This window comes from Mauremys reevesii, linkage group 13 (genome assembly GCF_016161935.1).
Source record: "Mauremys reevesii isolate NIE-2019 linkage group 13, ASM1616193v1, whole genome shotgun sequence".
NCBI classification, from domain to species: domain Eukaryota; kingdom Metazoa; phylum Chordata; order Testudines; family Geoemydidae; genus Mauremys; species Mauremys reevesii.
The window spans coordinates 31,930,929-31,950,193 of record NC_052635.1 but is presented as its reverse complement, the minus strand read 5'-3'; the positions used below and the strand labels follow the sequence as shown (position 1 = coordinate 31,950,193).

At 47.0% G+C, this 19,265-nt stretch overlaps 1 protein-coding gene across 9 annotated transcripts in view; it reads right to left on the bottom strand.

The window, feature by feature from the left end:
- NCOA3 (nuclear receptor coactivator 3) overlaps positions 1-14,914 on the bottom strand; it is a 162,389-nt gene extending 147,475 nt beyond the window's left edge. For 7 of the 9 annotated variants that reach the window (XM_039498862.1, XM_039498861.1, XM_039498870.1 and 4 more), the window contains exon 1: positions 14,526-14,764. The gene's annotated coding sequence lies outside the window, so the exon portion shown is untranslated. The other 2 variants (XM_039498864.1, XM_039498867.1) reach the window with 2 other exon arrangements.
- Positions 14,915-19,265: the final 4,351 nt, after the last annotated feature.

Sequence of the window (19,265 nt, the reverse complement as noted above, 5' to 3'; positions counted from 1 at the left end):
ATGATTTGTTTATCCTCTGCTACCTACACCTACCACCCAGGGAAAGAGAATACATTTAACTATTAACAGTTTACCACCAATTACAGTGGGAATTTTAAAATACTGATGAGGATAGAGCACTTATTTGTATTATACCCCTCCTGAAATTGCCTACATTTCTGCAATCACTAAATAAATTATTTATTTGTCTCCATTAACAAAAGCCCTCCAAAAAAAGAACCAAAAATATTTTCTCAAATCCTTGTCAGCTCAATTATTGAGTCAGAGATAGCATTAGGGAGATAAGTGTTTAACTTTTATGACTGCCAGGACACTAAACAAAAATGTTGATTGATGCACTTCTATCAAATGTGACCATGCTTTTCGGGCTAAATCAGCACTGGAAGCTGCACTTGACTTCACACCATTATCTGTATGTAAACAGCTTAGCTCATTCAGTATTTGGCCAATGGGACTGAACAACAGAGCTTTATACCCGTGCAGTGTTTAGATTACTCTCCAGACCTCTAGTGCTATTTGACAAGTAGTTCTTGGGGAAGTTTTCCCCTCAATTTAAAGTTAGAATATAAAGAAAATCTGCTTTTGACACATGCAGATCTTAAAGAAACTTAGGAAGCCCATTACTGTGTCTACCTATATTAGAAGCGATAGCATAAACATATTGTTTTAGAATTTAAAAATATACTACATGGCCCTGCAGTAGTGTTCGCTACTGCATTTGCAGGAGTATCAATTACACTTAATTAGAATTACTTGTTTTCAGTATCCTATGAACAGATATCCACCACCTCACTATGGCAGATCGTTTTATGCTTTACCTTCTAATTAAGTAGAATTAAAAGCAATGACCACTTGAGCTCTACGGCCATTAGTATCCCCACTTCCCTGACACAGCTTATAAACAAATGTAGATTACTGTTTTGTAACAATAAGCACCACAATACAACTGCAAGCTTCCTACCCATTACTTAGCCACTATTCTTGGTATTTTTCCTCTGTTTTCAGTGGTAAATTTAAATACCGTATATACTCGTTCATAAGCCGATTTTTTTTAGTAAAAAAGGGAAGCACCAGAGAAGGGGGTCGGCTTATGAACGGGTATAGAGAGGGAGAGGTGGGACACAGCCCCTCCCCCCAACAGAGGGAGGAAGGAGAGGCAGCACAGCCAGCAGAGCCAGAAGGGAAGAGGCAGGGCCAGAGCCTCTCTGCTTCTGGCCACACTGCTCTCCCCCCAGCCTCTGAAGCAGCTGCAGCTCTGGGGCTGGCAGGCTGCAGCCATGCTGCTCAGCCCCACCCCCCGGAGCAGGCTGTGGCTGCACCACCCGGCCCACCGGAGCATGCTGTGGCCATGCCGCAGGGTCTGGCCCGCCAGAGCAGGCTGCGGCCGCACTGCCCAGCCTGCCAGAGCAGCTCCAGCCAGTCCAGAGAGTGTGGGGATCCTGGGCTAGGGGTGGGGTCATGTGGGAGTGGTCACAGGGGTTACTCCCCTGACCCCCCAACTTCTCCCCCCCAAAAAAAGTGTCCCCATCAGTTGCTGTCCCGGCCTGTCAGGGTAAGCAGCTGGTGCGCCAGGACACTTGGTTTACTTAGGTTTAACTCCATGCCTGTGGACACTCAAGGTAAACAACCCATCTTGGCCCACTGGTGGCTTATCCTGATGGCCCAGGAGCCAAAGTTTGCTGACCCCTGAATTATAGGGTTGGCTTATTAACGGGTCATCAACATTTTCAATTTTTACTTATCCATCTTGGGGGGGGGAGGGGGGGTCAGCTTATAAATGAACCGGATTATGATCAAGTATATATGGTATTCATTCTGTATGTATATAACAAAGTTACTGTAACTACAGAGTCCAAGAAAGAAGTGGGCAACACCATCCAGCCTATGTACATCAGGAACACATGGGTTAAACATGTCAGCAGCTACAGACATGGGCAATCCAGAGAGCTCTTCTGCAGTTTTTACTGGAATTTAAATCTTTAGAAACCTTCCAAGCTCAGTCTTCATTCTTCTTAGGACTGGTGAATTTTCAGAACAATGCTTGAACTACCTTGAGATTACCTCTCAGATTTTCCCTTCTTCACTGAAAAGCTACCTTAAAAGAATGATTTCTGAAGTGATTTGTTAAAACACCCTAACCAATGATAATCCCTAGCATTCACTAACCACTCTCAGAACTCTGTGACTCAAGAGGCAGCAAAGGTTTTCACCTAGGGAAGAAAAGTATCCCATTACAAGGACATCTTAATGAGATGGAATGTCTTGTGCAATTTGTACAAGTTTAGAGCAGGGAAATAGTTTCATGATAAAATCATGAAAGCTGGCAATACTACATTTAAGTGTCTCAGTTTGTGTTTTTCTTAAAAGAAAGCTGCTGGAAGCATCATCTGAGAATGCCAGCTTTCATTAAAACAAATTCTAACTCTCATGGTTGCAGAAACAAGCTTGAGCACATGAATCCTAAAGGTTCATCACAGGGCAAATATATTTAATTTTTTTTTTAAATGCTTGAGTTTAGCAATACTGGATATTTTCTAGATGTTTTGAAGTATTGAAACATTGAGAGAAGTTTAGTTGGAATTCTCCACAAATGAACAATATTTTACATTTTGTAGACACTATCCCTTGCCCACTTATGACCCTTCAAATAAGCTTTAGAGCAGGGGTGGGAAAACTCTGGCCTGTTCACCGCAACCAGCCCTTCGGACATTTTAATCTAGCCCTCAATGTCCTGCCAGGAAGTGGGATCGTGGGCTTGCTCTGCGCGGCTCCTGGAAGCAGCGGCATGTCCCCACTCTGGCTCCTACGCATACGGGCAGCCGGGGGCTCTGCACGCTGCCCCCGGCAGCTCCCATTGGCCAGCAAACGAGGCCAATGGGAGCTGCAGGGGCAGCACCTGCAGATGGGGCAGCATTCAGAGCTGCCTGGCCACGCCTCCACCTAGGAGCCAGAGAGGAGACATGTTGCTGCTTCTGGGAGCTGCTTGAGCTAAGTGCTGCCCAGAGCCTGCACCTCGACCCTCTCTCATACCCAAACCCCTTGCCCCAGCCCTGATCCCCCTCCTACCCCACCCTCCTGCATCCCTGAGCCTGCACCCCCAGCAAGAGCCATCACCCTCCCACCCACACCCCTGCCTGGAGCCTCCTCCTGCACCCTAACTCCTCATTTCTGGCCCCACCCCAGAGCCTGCAACTCCAGCTAGAGCCCTCACCCCCTCCCGCAGCCCAACCCCCAATTTTGTGAGCATTCATGGCCCATCATACAATTTCTACACCCAGATGTGGCCTTCGGGCCAAAAAGTTTGCCCACCCCTGCTTTAGAGGTACACATCACTAAGTTATAATGAAGAAAAAAAAAAATTCACCCTAGACAATGGAATAGGTTTTACCACAACGCTGGAAAAACCCCATTACCCTGAATGAGTAGGTAATTTTACTCAGACAACCCTCTTCACTTTCTAAAAGGTATGGTTTCATTTAAAAAAAAAAAATTAGATTTCCAGCCTTATGGCTGCAGAGATCCTTCCAAAGGCAAACAGAGGTTAAACCAATGCACTGCTGTCCGCGGTCAAGGACAGGCAAGCTCATGCCATGTCTAAATTGGGACACTCAGGAAAGTTAAGACCAATCAACTAAAGGTGTGAAGTTAATGCAATAAGCCTGGTCTACATTAGGGGTTTGTCTACACTTAAAACACTGCAGCAGCACAGCTGTGCCACTGTAGTATTTCAGTGAAGACACCATCTAAGCTGATGGGAAGGATTCTCCCATCAGCATAGGTACTTCACCTGAGAAATGGTAGCTAGGCAAGTAGTTTAAGGTGAAACTTGGGGTAGGCAAGACAAATCAGGTTCCTGAAAGAGGTACAGTTGTCTGGAAAGGTTGAGAGCAACTGTACTAGACTACCAAGAACATGCTGGCCAGGGGAGTATATAACCCACAGCTGCTCTGTCTCCCATCTAGGGAGTGACTGGGCCATATAGGGAGGTTGATAAGCCTGCTACAACCTAAATATAAAAAAGTTGGTTTCTGGAAATACTGAATATATTTATTTTTCTGGCCTAAAAGCCACATCCTCAAGCCAAACTAACTAATTTATACTTCTCTGAGGGGGCACAAGGGAATCCCAGTGACAAAAAGGCAGACTAGTCCTGTGTTACCTAGAGAAGGTGTTGGGGCTAGCAGAGGGCATAGGAAAGGACAGTTACCGGTTCCATAACTGGCGTTCGAGATGTGCTGCTCAGGTGTATTCCACAGTAGGTGTGCGTGCTCGCTACGTGCACCGGAAGTTTTTCCCTTAGCAGTACCTGTAGTGGGGGAGCACGGCTGCGATCCCTAGAGTGGCAGCTCTATTGTGCTATAAGGGGAGCTGCGCACTCCCTCCACCCTCAGTTCCTTCTTGACAGACAACTCCGACAGAGGGGAAGGAGGGCGGGATGTGGAATACACCTGAGCAACACATCTCAAAGAACACCAGTTACAGAACAGATAAAAGACGGTTACTCACCGTTGTAACTGTTGTTCTTCAAGATGCGTTGCTCCTATCCATTCCAGTTAGGTGTGCACACGGCGCGCGCACGGCTCGTCGGAAGATTTTTACCCTAGCAACACTCGGCGGGGCGCCCCCTGGAGTGGCGCCGCTATAGCGCCGAATATATACCCCAGCTGACCCGTCCGCTCCTCAGTTCCTTCTTGCCGGCTACTCTGACAGTGGGGAAGGAGGGCGGGTCTGGAATGGATAGGAGCAACACATCTCAAAGAACAACAGTTACAACGGTGAGTAACCGTCTTTTCTTCTTCGAGTGATTGCTCCTATGCATTCCAGTTAGGTGATTCCCAAGCCTTACCTAGGCGGTGGGGTCGGAGTGAGACGTGGCAGAGTGTAAGACTGCTGAGCCGAAGGCCGCATCGTCTCTAGATTGTTGCGCCAACGCGTAGTGGGCAGCAAAGGTGTGGACCGAAGACCAGGTAGCCGCCCGACAGATGTCCTGGATGGGGACATGGGCCAGGAAGGCGGCAGAAGAAGCTTGCGCTCTCGTAGAGTGAGCGGTGAGACGGCTAGCTGGCACGTGAGCAAGCTTGTAGCATGTCCGGATACATGCCATCACCCAGGAGGAGATCCTCTGAGAGGAGACCGGCTTGCCCTTCATGCAATCGGCAACCGCTACGAACAGCTGGGGCGAACGCCGGAAGGGTTTCGTTCGCTCTATGTAAAAACGCGAGGGCCCTGCAGACGTCGAGGCTGTGAAGCTGTTGTTCAAGACGTGAGGCGTGCAGCTTCGGGAAAAAAACGGGGGGGAAAAAACCGGGAGGAAAATGACCTGGTTCACATGGAAGGCCGACACCACCTTAGGGAGGAAGGCCGGGTGTGGCCAAAGCTGTACCTTGTCCACATGGAAGATGGTATACGGTGGACCAGCCGTTAGGGCGTGAAGCTCGGAAACTCGTCTTGCTGATGTTATAGCAATGAGAAAGGCCGTTTTCCATGACAACTAGAGAAGGGAACACGTGGCCAAGGGCTCAAAGGGAGCTCCCATAAGTTTGGCTAGAACTAACTTCAAATCCCAGGAGGGTGTAGGACGCCGTATCGGCGGGTACAAGTGATCTAGTCCCTTAAGGAAGCGGGAAACCATGGACCGTTCTCCTACGCCAGGTCGAAAGGCAGAAATTGCCGCCAGGTGCACCTTCAAGGAGGAGACCGCGAGACCTTGCTCCTTGAGAGACCAGAGGTAGTCCAGGATCGTAGGAATAGGGACTGCGAAAGGATTGAGACCCTTCTGATTGCACCAGAGTGCGAAACGCTTCCACTTCGCGAGGTAGGTCGATCGAGTGGAAGGCTTTCTGCTTTCCATCAGGACTTGCTGCACCGCCGCAGAGCAGTCACGCTCTGCTCGGGTCAGCCACATAGAAACCAAGCTGTAAGATGGAGGGACTGCAGGTCCGGGTGGCAAAGCCTGCCGAAGTCCTGTGTTATCAGGTCCGGCCATAAGGGGAGGGGAATGGGATCCCGCACCGAGAGGTCAAACAGCAGGGTGTACCAGTGCTGTCTCGGCCAGGCCGGAGCGACGAGCATGAGGCGGGCCCTGTCCCTCCGGAGCTTGAGTAGCACCCGGTGTACGAGGGTGAACGGAGGGAAGGCATACAGCAGGTGACCCGTCCAGGAGCGGAGGAATGCGTCCAATAGGGAGCCCTGTGAGCGACCCTGGTAAGAACAGAACTGGTGACATTTCCTGTTCTCTTTGGAGGCAAACAGGTCTATTTGGGGAACACCCCACCTCTGGAAAACTGTGTGGATAACATCTGGGCAAATTGACCACTCGTGGGAGAGGAATGACCTGCTGAGATGGTCGGCCAACGTGTTTTGCACTCCTGGAAAAAATGATGCTACCAGGTGAATAGAGTGGGTTATACAGAAGTCCCAAAGGTGCATTGCCTCCGTGCAAAGCAGGGAGGAACGAGCCCCCCCCCCCCCCGCCTGGAACGGTACTGGTCGTCACGGTGCCGGGAGCGAGATCGGGACCATCGACCGTGCCGGTGCCGGGAGGTCGACCTGGATCTTGATTCCCGGCGGTGGGAGCGGCTGCGGGATGAACGGTACCGGGAGCGGTACCGAGAGCCGGATCTGCGCCGATACCGCCGGTCAGGAGAGCGGGACCGGGATAGTCTCCGGGAGTGCGACCGGTACCGCGATGGCGAGCGGTACCGGGACTGCGACCAGCGCCGAGGTCTGGATTGGCGTGACAGAGAGCGTCTCCGGGACCGGGAGTACCGTCTCTCTCGTCCGTCGGGGGAAAGAGGCCGCATGATAGCCGGCTTACCACTGACTTCACAGCCCGCACCAGCGGTGCCGGGGGCTGGATGCGCTGTGGCTTGGTGAGCGCTATCAGCTCTCTCACCGTCAAAAAAGTTTCGGGAGTCGACGGGAGAGGCAGCTCGACCATGGTTTGTACCGGGGAGCAAGGCGGTACCGACTCAACGGCTCTTGCGGTGCTGAGTCGACGGTACAGCGCCTGTCTTGGGCGCCGGCGGAGTCGGTGCCGGAGCCGGAGGTTGGACCAGCGGACCTGGTGCAGATGCCTTGGTGGCCGTCTGCGCCGGCTTACGCTTCCTCGCAGGAGAGAGGGAGCGGTGCCGGGACGCCGGTGCCGGTTGCTGGGTTTTCACAGTCTCGGGACCGGCCAGGAACCGCTGGGGCGCTCCGTACTGAAGAGGAGCGGAGCGGCTGAGGTCGGCACCGCAGGGCTAAGTGCCGACTCCATCAAGAGCTGCTTTAAAACGCAAGTCTCTCTCTTTCTTTGTCCTCTGCTTAAACGACTTGCAAATAGGGCACTTATCTGCACGATGAGACTCTCCCAAACACCGCAGGCAGGAGGTGTGAGGGTCTCCTATCGGCATGGGCCGTTGACAGTCTGAGCAGGGCTTGAATCCTGGTGCCTTGGGCACGAGCCTGCACCGGTTCGGGAAAAGAAGGGCTAGGCCCCCCAATTTCGCCTAACTAACTAACTAGTAAACTAATCTAACTATTTTAAGAACTATATACAATAATTACAACGAAGAAATCTGAGAGAAGCTAGGGCTGTGGAGGTCAAAGGAGCACTCCACTGTTCCAATGACTGTCACGGGCGGTAAGAAGGAACTGAGGAGCGGACGGGTCGGCTGGGGTATATATTCGGCACTATAGCGGCGCCACTCCAGGGGGCGCCCAGCCGACCCGCCGAGTGTTGCTAGGGTAAAAATCTTCCGACGAGCCGTGCACACAGCACGCGCACACCTAACTGGAATGCATAGGAGCAATCACTCGAAGAAGAACTGTCCTTTCTTCTTCGAGTGATTGTTCATGTGTATTCCACAGTAGGTGACTCCAAGCTATATCTGATGGAGGTGGGTAGGAGTTTAACAGTTTCCAGGACGGAGTAGCGCCCTACCAATCCCAGCATCATCTCGCATTTGGGAGACGATTGCGTAGTGCGAGGAAAAGGTGTGGACAGAGGACCACATGGCAGCTCTACAAATGTCCTGAATGGGGACGTGAGCTACATAGGCAGCCGATGAAGCCTGAGCTCTCGTAGAATGCGTCTTCACGGGATAGGCAGCAAGGGGAATCCCTGCCAGGTCGTAACATGTGCGTATGCATGAGGTGATCCAGCAGGAAATTTGCTGGGTAGAAACCTGTTGCCCCCTCATGCATTCGGCAGATGCAACGAAAAGTTGCAGGGATTTCCGGAATGGCCTGGTTCGGTCTAGGTAAAAGGCCAGCGCCCTACGCATATCTAGCATGTGCAGGCGTCATTCCTCATTAGAGGAATGGGGCTTGGGATAGAGTATCGGAAGGAAAATGTCCTGATCCATATGAAAAGCCGAGACCACTTTTGGCAAAAAAGCCAGGCATGGGCGAAGCTGGACCTTATCCCTGTGAAAGACCGTATATGGAGGTTCCAAGGTTAGGGCCCTAAGCTCGGAGACACGGCAGGCTGAGGTGATCGCCACCAGGAACGCTACCTTCCATGATAAGTGGGACCAGGAACACGTGGCCAAGGGTTCAAAAAGGGGGACTCATGAAGCAGGAGAGCACTAGGTTCAGGTCCCAGTCCTTTCAAAAACCGGGATGTTGTGTGATGGGAAAAAACAAAAACAACAAAAAGCAAGTGACCATGCACCGAAGGGTGGAAAGCCGAAATGGAAGCTAAGTGTACCCTGACTAAGGCAGGAGCTAGCCCCTGGGTCTTAAGGGACAGGAGGTAATCTAGAATAAGTTGGAGCAATGTGGATGATGAGGAAGTACCCCTTTCTCTCGCCCACCTAGAGAACCTAGACCATTTGGCCAGGTAGGTCTGTTGTGTGGACGGCTTTCTGCTTTCTAGCAGAACTTGCCCGACACCCTCCGAACACCTCCTTTCCTCCTTGTCTAACCATGGAGCAGCCACGCTGTCAGATGAAGCGTGGCCAGGTTGGGATGGAGAAGGCATCCCCCCTCCTTGGAGAGGGGATCCAGCCGAAGCGGCAACCTGCGCGGGGAGGCCACTAGAAGCTGCAGGAGGGTTCTGTACCAATATTGCCGGGCCCAATCTGCAGCTATGAGGATAATCCTCGACTTGCCTGCCTTCATCTTCTGTAAGACCTTGCCTATCAGGGGAAAGGGCGGAAAGGCATAAAACAGGTGGCCCGACCACCGAATCAGGAACGCATCTGATATTGCCCCCCTGCCCACCCCGGCCCTGGAGCAGAACTGGGGGCAGAGACGATTCTGGCGGTAGCAAAGAGATCTACCTGGGGAGCTCCCCACTCTCAGAAGAGCTGCTGGGCAACCTCCCAGTGGAGTGACCACTCATACTGGTGGGAGAAAACCCTGCTGAGATGATCGGCTCGCATAGTGCAAGTGTCGGGTAGGTGAAACGCCCTCAAGGAGATATCGTGGGCTATTCAGAATTCCCATAGGTCTAGGGCTTCCTGGCACAAGGCCAAAGAACGCGTGCCCCCTTGCCTGTTGATGTAGTACATCGCAGCTGTATTGTCCATGAGGACTGACCATCTTTCCACGTGTTCTGAGGAGTCTCTCGGAAGGGAATCCCTTGTAACATGTTGCTTGGGAGGGACCACCATTGCAGGTCAGCCACCATGTTGGGAGGTAACGTGACCACCATGTCCAGGTCGTCCCTGGCCTGGGAATATTGGGAGGCCAGCCAGAGTTGGAGGGGCCTCATTCTGAGCCTGGCATGTCACACCATGGAGGTGCATGCTGCCATGTGGCCTAATATTTGAAGGCACACCCTCGCCGTCGTCACGGGGAAGGCCGTGACTGAAGCTATGAGACCTGAGTGTCTCAAACCTGTCCCAGGGGTCGTGGCCACCGAGTCTAACAGCACCCCTATGAAGTGTATGTGCTGAACCAGTACTAACGTGGACTTGTCCTACTAAGGTTAGAAGTGCTACAGCAGAGCTGGAGCACAAAGTTCTGACCACCTTCACTGGCGGCAAGAAGGAACTGAGGGTGGGGGGGGAGTGCGCAGCTCCCCTTATAGCGCGATATACAGGCGCCACTCTAGGGGTCGCAGCAGTGCTCTCCCACTATGGGTACTGCTAAGGGAAAGACTTTCGGCATCGGTGCACGTGGCTAGCACGCACACATACTGTGGAATACACACGAGCAATCACTCGAAGAAGAATGCACTGCACTCTAAACCAGGTGGGCCAACCTGTGGCTCCAGAGCCACATGCGGCTCTTCAGAAGTTAATATGTGGCTCCTTGTATAGGCACCAACTCTGAGGCTGGAGCTACAGATGCCAACTTGCCAATGTGCCAGGGAGTGCTCACTGTTCAACTCCTGGCTCTGCCACAGGCCATGCCCCCACTCCACCCCTTCCCACCCTCTCCCAAGCCTGCCATGCCCTCACTCCTCTCCCTCCTCCCCCACTTCCCAAGCCTCCTGCATGCCAGGAAACAGCTGATCAGGAGGTGCAGGAAGAGGGAGGGAGAGGGAGGTGATCAGCCTGTGAGTGGGAGGCACTGGGGGAAGCTGACGGGGCTGCTGACATTACTGTGGCTCTTTGGCAATGTACATTGCCAAATTCTGGCTTCTTCTCAGGCTCAGGTTGGCCACCCCGGCTCTAAACATTCTAGGTCAGAATGACAGTTCCAAAAAGCCAGTTCCAGCCAGCACAAGATAGTGCTACTGCCCTCAGAACTAGCAAGGCAGAAAAGTGACATGCCACTTCTCCCAATCCCTTAAGTTGCATGTGAAAATGTTGGTCTGCAGTTACCCAAGAAACAGGGGAAATAAAGATGTAAAGGTAATTTTACTGAAGGTTTTTGTATGTACACTTAAAAACACATCAAGCTATGCAAAGGGCAGTCTCAGTTTCAAACACAGCAACATGAAACAGTTCCTTCCCCATTGAACAATTTAAAGTATTTTTGTTGTTGCTTTAAAGCGAGCTAAACACAGCATCTCAGTGGGATTTTACAGATGCCTTGTCAATGCACTTCTGGAAAGCCCCTTCCCCCTCATATTTTAAGATTTAGTCTTGATTCAGTTTCTCATCAAAAGAACAAGATTACATTATTGGTAATAATCACAGCTGCCATCAAAGGGTGTTTTTTTGGTACCTGAACACTTTGCCCCTTCAGCCTAGCTGCTCCTCTATTAGTTACAATTCAGTATTCTGCCTGTCCACAAGAGTTGATCTACTTACAAGCCAAAAGAACAAGGTCCAACTTGCAAGCCAAAAGAAACTTGTCAATCTGACTTTAGGCACACCAACAACCCTTTAGTCTTTCCCTATGCTTTTTCAGTCATTGATCCCCAGCATGTCTCTGGTAAAGTCTAAACTACATGGCAGCTTTGCCCTGACATGTAGACAAATCCCACTGGAGACCTATTTAGAACAACTCCTTTCTCATGATCTTCTAGACCAACTCTGAACCCAAATCATTGTTTAACCGATTAAAAATATTAAAGATTTTCAGAGCAAGGATTTAATTTTGCATTTTTAAGATCTGGAAAACAAACACCTTTAAAACTAAATTTAAGACTACTGGAAGAGTTAAGTCATGCCACTACTTGTGCTTCAAGTGAAATTCTAAGGCAATCCATTAAGTAGGCTTTACATAAGGGTAACGCTGTGCAAGTTAGTGAGAATGGTTTCACAAACAAGTTATTAGTGATTAACTAGTATAATAGTTCCTTATAAAGGTTTCTTGAATTTAGTACACATCAAAAAGCATGAAGCGTTCTCTTCTGCATTGTTAAATGTCAAGATTAAAACCATCAGTAGTCATTCTATACGTTTAAAAAGAATTTCTTTAAGAAATTTAATAACTACACTAATTAGATTGAAATCAAGTTAATATAGTTTTGTCTATGTTTTTAAAAGTCAGTTTGTTGATAACAGTCATAGGATTACATAAAAGTAAAAAAATCCATTCTTGAAATAATCTTCAATTTTAAATTAAGCAAGATATTTGGAGACAACTGCATAAGCTTTTTCCTTTTCATTTTCTAAGTGGGGAAAAAAAGCCATTCAATGCACCTTTGCTTAGTTATTTGGAATATAATCTGTAGCAGACATTTGATGTATAAAATGAAATTGCGAATGTATATATAAAGATAGTTTTCAGAGTTGCACCTCAATACACTATTCAAGTTGAAATCATCATCAATAGATTTAAAAAGTTTAAAAATTAAAAAAATGAACAGGAGGGTCTTATCAATGAGAATTTTCCCCAGAAATCAGCTTTAAAGCCTACCTTCCATTCTCTTATAAACTCTATGTCCAGTATTTTACTAAGTTAAACCATTTCATTTCCCTCCTTGGGGCTTTTTTTTTTTTTTTTTAATTTTTGCAATTAAATTTCTCCTGCAGCTTATACCAACACAAGGTGCGATGTAGGATATTTTGCAATAACAACATCTTAGATTACTACTCATTTAAATGCAGAACCTGAAGCAACCTCCAGTGTCAGACTACAGTATCCTATATCATCTTACATACAATTTATATAGCCAGGGTGTCTTCCTTTGTTGAAGCCTCACTCAATTTGTTTCCTCATACATCAGTAACACAAAAATCAGTAAGATAAAGGTGCGTCTTGTAAAGCTCTCCTCTAGTTCAGCATGACTGTAAAAAGTCATAAGACTTCACAAGATAATATTCTATTGCAGTCAAGCTTTCTTTCCTCTTCCACTCTGAATTTTGTCTTATTTGTACGGTGGGTGCCAGATAAGTGATATGCACTGAAAACATTAGCATACAATGCATATTTCCAAATTAATATAGCCACAGGCAACATGTGTTATATCTTCGTATTAAAAAATAGAAACCTAGACTTCAAGATGAGCAAAAGTGCTGCTTCCAGCTTTGCTTTATGCGCTAAGTAGTTTGCTTGTTGTTCAATACTGCACATTTCTCTCAGGTGTGGTGGTTAAAAGAATTTCTTTGTGGATTTTTTTTTTAAGGTCTACCACCACTCTCTCACCTCATATTACTGTAGCAAAGGTGCTAGTATTTACATCAACAGGAGAACAAGAATGTTAACTGCAGTAATGAGGGGTGAATGGTTGGCAGAAGCTGAAGTGATAGAGCAACAATCCATCACTAGTTATTGACTATTAAGGAGGTACTGTAATGGTCATATCAGATGCTTTCTAGTAAAAGTCTTTTGTTTTGTTTGGGTTTTTTTGCACCCTCTAAACACAATATATATTACATTGTGGCTATCTGCAGTACTAAAAAAAAAATATCCAGAATTAAAGCATCTTTGTGTCATGTTCAGCAAAGACACCATCAATACTAAGTAAATTTTAACATTAGTAATTTACTTTATATTAAAAATGTATTTAACAAATTAAAAAAATTCTATTTGAATTTTTTTTTGGATGAAAGGTACTATAGACAAACTGTGTAGATACTTGTCCATTTTAAAGATCCACTTCAATTTTAGCCAGGATTCCATTTTCTTTCTGTATTAACTTTTAGACAAAGTATATACATGCATTAAATTGAACTTCCTTCTAATAGTTTAAAAGGAAAGGAGGAGCCATCTGAATGAACAAAAATAGCTTCAAAGGCTATTTTAATTGATGAAGTTGCTAGAGTAAAGTGCGGAGCTTTAAGAAGCAACAGCTTCCACCACACTGAAAAGCAGCAATAAGACTAAGCAACCACAGAATGAACAGGACACTAGAATTATTTCAGCCTCAGACGGCACTCCACAGATCCAAGCACACCGGTAGCCACCCTCCACCATCCTTAGCTTTCCAGTCATTACACTGTTACCTTACGACACTGGAAGCTGGGTCTTGCCTCCATCTCCCACCACCACACACTCGCCATGGTTATGAGGCAGAAGAGGACAAGAGAGACAAGGAAGAGAAATCACCTCAAATTGCCGATCCCTCCCACCCAGTGTTTCCCGAGGGAGAGACGAGGACTAGAAGCCACGCTTGAAACTTACCAAAACAAGGGCTTTGAGATCATCTCACATCCAGACTGGCCCGCGGTCCCCACCCACCGACCCCCATTCATCCCAGTTTACCTCAAGTAATTCACCGCCCCCCACTCAGAGGAGGCGGAAAGGAGCAGCAGAGAAACCCTCGAGCACTCCTGCAGTTTCGGCTGTCGCCACAGGGACCTCCACCCAAATTGCCAGCCCTGGGAGTGTACCTGATAAGGGACAGGGACTTGGGTAGCCCTTCTGTCCCCGGGCCCCACAGCCTCTACTGCTGGCGCAGGGAGCGCCCTCCCAGCCATCCAAACACACCCCTCAAACTTCTCCTGGCAAGGGGAGGGAGAGTGTGCTCGGACCCGCAGGTTTCACAATCCCTCAGCCCTCTCCTCCCCACAAACGAGGAGCGCCCTCCACCCCAGCCACCAAGGGAGGCACGGCCAGCACAGGGGCCAGAGACGCCCCTCGCCCCACACTGTTCCCTTCCCCCCAAGCAATAGTCCTTCCACCGCCTCCCCAGAACTGGAAGCGGAGAAGAAAGAGGTAGGACTCGACCCCTGGTGTGAACCCTCAGCCCTACTCACCAGGGAAGAGAGCCAAAGCTCGATAGCGTCTCCTTTCCCCCAAGTCCCCCACACTCAGCTCCTCGCCGCCATTTTCCTCCTTGCCTGAGTTTAAATAGGAACCAGCCTCTCCGAGAGCCGCCGCCAGCCACAGCCGGACTCAGCCCGGCCACCGCGGGGCATTATGGGATGTGTAGTTCTAACCCGCGCGGGATACAATGGGACCTGTAGTCCTGAGGCGACCCTGCCCCTTCAGCGCGGCTCACCATGGACCCCCGAGTGCTCAGATGAGCCGCACACGCCCCTTTAAACTTCATCTCCCAGTGGCCTCCGCGGCTGCCCGCCAACCGGTGGCCCCGATAGCGATTTTTTTCCTTAAATCATTCTGTTTCCGGCGTCCGACTTCCTAGTTCTGGGGCGTTAAATACTAACAGCGGTAGCGGGGCGGGAACGCGGCCTTGTGTGGCCCTCCCGAGTGGGACCTTGGATCACACCCCCCCCCTTGCCCCTAGCTGAGACCCCCCGCACAGAGGCCGAAGGAAAAGGGACTAGTCTAGCGGCGCCCGGGCTGAGGTGCTCGCCGCCTGTCACCCCTGCCCAGGGTGAGGGAGGGAGCTGTGTGGGAGGGCCCGGCTGCGCACAGCCCTGTTGTCAAAGGCGGCGGCCCTCCTACAAGCAACCAGCTTTTGTCTGTCTCTTGAGGGTTCTCTTCAGGTTCGTGTCGGTATCTGTGTTACTAGGACTGTGCCTCTCTTGATGTCCACAAAGGGCTCAAATGCCCGGTAAGGCCCCGACCCTACCAGAGAGCTTTTCTCTGGGGTCAAGGAACTGAAGGGGAAAGGGAACTCACTAAACATTTCTACAGAATTCAAAGTGTCCTTTCAAACAATCACACAAGCAGTTTAGAGACCTTACTCTTGAAAAGTGGTGAGTCTCGTCCCGCGCTGCGGGTGAGGCCCTCGCCTCTGCGATTATCTCAGCGCCGTTTGATACATCCCTTGGAGTAGGTCAGATGCGTATGGGGTTATCAAGGGCTGCCCCTTGCTGCATGAAGGGTTATAGCAAAGACGGTGGCCACCTTCATAGGGGAGAAAAGCAGCAGCCACGATCTCGGTTTTATAACGTGGAAATTAAGTGTTTTGCACTCAAATCATGTTGTATCTTTAGTACAGGGTCCTAAACATCTCACTCATTTTTAGGATTCATGTTAAGGCACGCTTGTGTTGAGAGTTTCCCCACACGCATACTACAACTAGTGACATGAAAAATTGATTTCAGGGCAGGTGATCTGCCATCTTATTTGTTACTTGATCTAATAAAGGACTGTGTATATGCAGGAGAAAGGAAAAACCAACTTTTTTTCAGTAAATGCAGCTACAGCAATCACAAAATTACAATTAATACTGGAACAATTTTTGCTATTTCTTCTAAATAAAGGTGGCATGTCAGTTAAATCCTACAGCTGACTAATACCAAACTTACTTTTATCTCTGAATTTCAACTAACTAGGCATAGACAAACACAATCTTGTATATTTATATTACAGTAGTTCAAGATATGGAAATTATATGCATCTTGTACTTTAATATAAGCCGCCTACAATGTGCAAGGCAGTTCTACAAGTTAAATCTTATTCATATCTGGTGGAAAGGAGAAAAATCCACCTCTAAATTTATATCAGTGTAAATTAGTAATAAACCATTTACCTAATGTAAAAAAAAACTTTTCAAATTGAAATTTTTAGAACACTTAGAGCAACTGGTGACTGTATTCTAGTTAGAAACAATTCTATTTAACTATTTAAAAGTAGCTACCTGTGATAAATCTGGACTACCAATGAGAACAGTGGAAAGCGCCAAGCAACCAGCTTCTGGGAGTCCGACCAATTTAAACTGTCTCAGGTTAGAAACTCAGAAATATCCAAAAATCACTATTTTTAAAAAAAATAGGTCTAAATATGGAATGGTTTATACATTCTTGATTAGGATAGATCCATTTGCCAATATTATAAGGGTAAGAAGCCTTACCGCCGTAGGACCTACTAGACTATAACACTCATTCGGACAGCAAAGCTGCATAATGTTATAAATTAGAATATATGTATTTGAATTCACATTCTGGCTGAGGATAATCCAGATGCTGTAGAAGTATCACAGAATTCAAAATTCAGTGTAACTATTGTAGATGTATTTTAGAGACTTTCACTGTTCAGAGGTTAAATAAATATGTAAAATCTAAATATTGAAGTACGTTCATCAATATGAATCTTGTAATTTACAACAAATGAGCAGACTTGCAGCTCCATGGAGCTCCATGGAAGACAGCGGGGCTCCATGTAAATGTAGAAGACCATCCACACCGTATAGATTGCTTTAGATTCAGAGATGGGCATTAACTTTATTTTTATGCATCTTTAAGCCCTGTTTGCTTATATGTTCTGATTAAGGAATGTATGCATGTAGGCATATTCCTGGGAATAATGTATACTCCAAATATAAGTGTCAATAAAAACACATTTGTGCCTCAACATTACTTGATGAAGCTACAAACTTAGCTTGAGAACACCAGAAACAGGGTAAGATGCCCTGCAGCCAGATGAATTAAGGAATGGGTTTCATTTGAAGTACTTTTCAATTCCATAATTGGAAGTAAGTAGAGCCCCACCTTAACTACTTTTATACATCCTTTTACCTCCTGAAAAGTAAATTACTAAAGAAAGAAAAACAGGATGTCTTTTCAATGATTTATGGTCCTTATGGATAAAGGTACTGAATTCTTGTATATTAAAAGCTCTCAAATACAAGAAAATGGGCTCTCCTTGCCTCCACTACCAGCAAGGACTGGGACAGACAGGTCATGAGCCCTTTACACACTTTCAGTAATTGTACACATGCATCACCTGATAGTGGTAGACCAAATAAGTATCCAGTTCTTAGCTGGAAGTTGATTCCTTTATGTCAGAACCCAAATTAGTTAGAAATAAAGTAATTATGAGTTACAAGAATCAGTATCCTGATCACTGTTTAGGACCTTCCAAAAGACATAAATGTTTGCCTACTAGGGTAGAGCTTACTCAGATGAAGTTATCCTTCGTAGAATCAGCTCTGGCTCAGGTATGTCAACCAAGGACTATCCAGATACACATACTTTACAAGAGATGATACTTTATGCTCCTAGAGGCCTGACATTTTGCTCAAAGTTCTGTCAAATATTAATGAGCAGCTGTATTTATAAATAATATTAAACTTTAGGTATTTTAGTATTTAATTTTCCAGTGCTTCAGGAAGGCTCCTGGGGAAAATACTTGATTCAGCTCACGAGGCAGATCAAGTAGGAATCCAGAAAAAGCTCTAGAACTCCACAGGTCCCAGTAACAAAACTTGCATCTACCCTTCCCTCCTTTATTCCTAAAACATGAGATTTATTTTTTTCCCCCCCAAGACTGCACATTTCCTTAATGTTGCATGGAGGATACTCCTTTAGTTGATTCTACATCCATTTTTAATGTATTACTTAACATGCTTCCTGCAATTTTGAGGGTCTTTTTCTTTTTCTGGAATCTAACAATTTTCTAAATTAGTCATTTCTTCAAAGTGCAGTTTTGTTGTGAAAAATGACATTCATTCAATCTACCTTGTGTGCAGTAGATTCTATTTGGGCTTATGCATTATTGACAACATTTAACTATGGTCTGCCTGTCAATTTTATAGTTAGTACTGCATGAGCCAAAAAGAACCAAAAAGATTCCAGGTTGAGGATGGGATTTTCAAAAAAAGTCTTTGAGCACAATTACAATTGAAAGTCAAATGAGTCAGGCTCTTTGGGGGGGGGGGGGGGAAGGGAGTCTCACCATGCATATACTACACAGAGTTAATATTTGCAAAGAACTGTATACATATAGTATTATTTGCATATAGTAATTGGGAAGATGGCACCCCTTTGCATTTGAGTTAGAATTAGGGTGACCAGATGTCCCGATTTTATAGGGACAGTCCTGATTTTTGGGTCTTTTTCTTATATAGGCTCCTGTTACCCCCTACCCCTGTCCCAATTTTTCACACTTGCAGTCTGGTCACCCTAATTAGAATTCTCAGAGATCCTACAATTGTCATGCAGGCATAGTGTAGATGCAGCCTATGCTGATGGAAGTTTTTCTGTTGGTTTAGGAACACCACATCCCCAAACAACATTACCTATGTAGACAGAAGCATTCTATCAACATCACTGCATCTACTCTGGGTCTTTTGTGGATATAGGTATGTCAGGCAGGGGTGTGGTTTTTCCCCTACATATCTGCATGGGTCAGACAAACTTTTAAGTTTAAACAAAGCCTAAATATAGACATGCGGCACAGCTGTAAAAATTGCAACTTACCTGCTTTATATTGGTGCGTGTCTACATAAGGGCTTAGCAGCAATGCATTTGTGTAGCTGCACTTCTGGGAGGTGGTGTGTGGGGAAGAGGAGAAACAAATCTAAGGTAGAAAATTCCTCACAGCCACTGTCTGGACCAGCATAGAAGGATCATTATGTGCACCATGGAGACAGAAGAAAGAGGTGCCTCCTGGCAGCAGACACTAAGCAAAGATTATCAACAAGAAAGAGATAAAAGGTTGGAAAAGGAATAAACCCAGATGCACTTTGCATAGTACTTATGTGCACACTTTTTATAATACTTTCTCCATAGACACTGTTAATGCTTTTCAGATGGCTTGACCAAACTACAAAAATCAACTGATTTAGTGTAGTAATAAAACATGGA